Source organism: Phragmites australis, chromosome 18 (genome assembly GCF_958298935.1).
Source record: "Phragmites australis chromosome 18, lpPhrAust1.1, whole genome shotgun sequence".
NCBI classification, from domain to species: Eukaryota; Viridiplantae; Streptophyta; class Magnoliopsida; order Poales; family Poaceae; genus Phragmites; species Phragmites australis.
The window spans coordinates 27,553,124-27,555,941 of record NC_084938.1 but is presented as its reverse complement, the minus strand read 5'-3'; positions in this window follow the sequence as shown (position 1 = coordinate 27,555,941).

The following is a 2,818-nucleotide window of genomic DNA, read 5'->3' as shown; positions in this document are numbered from 1 at the left end:
CGACTCCTGCATATATACCAATGATGGCAATAGTCGTCGGCATCTTCCTCACAGTTTGACACCCCTGCTCTTAGCTTATTCCACACTCTAACTTATACTAGTATATCTTAGATAATTTTATATTTCATTGACACAAGTGATAATTTTATACCATTATGAAAATGTAATCCGTGACGAATCATCCATTTAGTCGTGGATTGTACAGTACACAGTAGTACAAGCCTGGACGCATGCGTGGGCATGACCACAGATCGATGGACGCGTATGGGAAGACAAGGCGTTAAAGCGAGTTAAGGAGAGCACAGAAACCAATAATGGCGCGTCCTATGGCTACCCGCCTCGAGCCCTGCGCGCTGTACGATCCGGTTGACCCCCTGGAGCCCGAAAGGGAAGGGAAGGGAAGGGGAGGATTGGCGACCTTCCAATGGGATCCAGCGGCCGAGCGGCGGGGCGGCGTGGGCAGGCGAGGAATACCAACGGGATGACGAGGGGAGGCGCGGGGCACTTGTCTTTTCCAAATCCGGCGGGCGGCGCAGATCCCAACGCCTAACGAACCCGCCAGCGCCAGCCGAGGTCACGAGCCCGGCAGCCTTTCTTTGCTCGTCCGTCGGCGTCTCCTCCCGAGCCGATGGAGCGTGCATGCCAGGCAGCCCGTGCACGGAATGCGTAGGGTTGGTCTCGCCGAGATCATCGCTTGGCAGGCTAAATATTTCGTCTCACCGTCCGTCTATATACAGTGTAGTACGCAAAGCATGCCTGGAAACTTCAAGGCATTGGGATGCATGGGAAATAAGAGGAGGTATTCGTTTTTTTAACTATGAGGAAGTGATAATTATTCATTTATTATTCTATCTAACATGTATATACTCAATACGATTCGTATGTTATCTTCAGTAGCTATTGTTATTTCTTCAGAGTAGCAAATAAGAATGCGTGAAGAATAGAGATTTGATGGTGGTAGGAGTAGCAGCAGTGTGCTGAGTATCCGGAAACCATGCATGTGTTTTGTAACCAGATGCCCTCTGATCCTAGTACTGTTTTTTTCATGGTGTGCTCCTGGTTGGAACATTGGTCTTTGTTGCGCAAAAAATGAGGAGGGCAACAAGCATCTGAAGTAGCAAAGGATTGGGTGCCGATGAGGAGAAGTTTGGAAGGCTAATGGCATCACATAGGTGGCCAAATAGATGGCCTGGTCCAGCATAGCACGGTTCATTAAGACACGATCCGTTAGCTAAACAGGTCGTGCCATACTGATCCACGTGTCGTGACTCCAGTCTAAACACAGTCCACTTAGATCGGGTCGTACCATGCCAGCCTACGAGACGGTAGGTCAAACGATCTTTTTTGCCCGTTAGCCTATCAATTTATGGAAAATTGAAAAAAAATGTTTTCATTCGGAATTAAACACACAAACTTCTGCTTAGGACTCAAACACTATCATTACACCACATATCCTATATGGTATTAGATCTAAACAAATTATATAAGATATAAAAAATAGAAATAGTTAAACGAACTGTGTCGTGCTGACCCTCATGCCGCGGCTCCAATCCAAACCGTCGTGTCATGCCGGCTTTACCCGTTAGCCGCTACGCCGTGCTATACCTAAACCAAGCCGAAATAATCATACCTCGTACCAATCCATTTAACCTGGCTCACTTGGCCACCTTTAGGCATCACAAAGAGAGAGCGGAGGAGCTTCTTCTGTAGTCTGTCGCTGTTTTGGTAGCAGAGCCTCCGTGGTTGCTTCATATGTCTACCTAGTATATGTCTTCAGAACTAAAAGTATTTCTCTTTGTCTTTAGAACTAAAAATAGTTTTTGCAATATGTGACAGTGTTACACGCCATGAGGCCGGCCCAGACAGGCTACTTCGACCAGTAGCTGGACTCCCGGCTCGGACAATTTTACATGGGCCCGTTGGTAATTGCAATAGGCCAGGATGCACCTACTACTACTAGCCTACAGAAAAAGCCCATAGGCCCAGCCCATTTATTCTACAAAGCCCGTCATGGTTCTCCTTTTCCTTTTCTGCTTCGATCATCCGCTGAGCTGCACACTAGAGTTCCATCACCGATCTGCAGGAATTCAGGATCCAGGAAGGAATGGCCTTGGCATTGAGATGGCAATCGAGGCCTACTACGATTCTGTCATTTGTGTCGAAGATTTGTTTGCGAATCGAGTAAGAAACGAGAAATACAACGCAGACAGGTTTAGACTCTTAGCTGTGTAATACTTTATGTCATGTGTAGATGTTGGTAAATTCTCTCAAGTAAAAGCAATAGAACTAACCTATTATAAGAAGTAGATTGAATCTAATATAAATTAGAGATGAAGTCGTTGAGTATCTCTTATAATATTGGTGCTCATGTCAAGATCTGTATGCCTCGAGTTGTTCTCTTTTCGAGAGTCTAAGTCCCTTTCTTATACAGGACTGATGTATCGTCTCCTATTCAGTCGTAATTAATAGAAATTAATTCATATTATCCATCAAGACAAAGCAGATACATCCAGTCAAGATACTAATCATACTCGAGTTAGGTAACATGACAGTTTTTACTTTCATATTTTTTCAACCGAATAGAAACAAAAATAAGAAAGTCAAAAACAAACACGAGATTGCCGGTGAAAATACGTCGATATCGGATGAAAAGCAGTGATTAAAATCAGAAAGACCAAACATTAAAACCATAAATCCATGACTTGAAATATTAAAATAAAAATAACAGTAGCGAGACTAAGATATAGAAGCAAGTGATAGGCAAATTAATCGTAGATTGGAGTTCGGAAAAATGCTAATTAAACTAATAGAACGATAC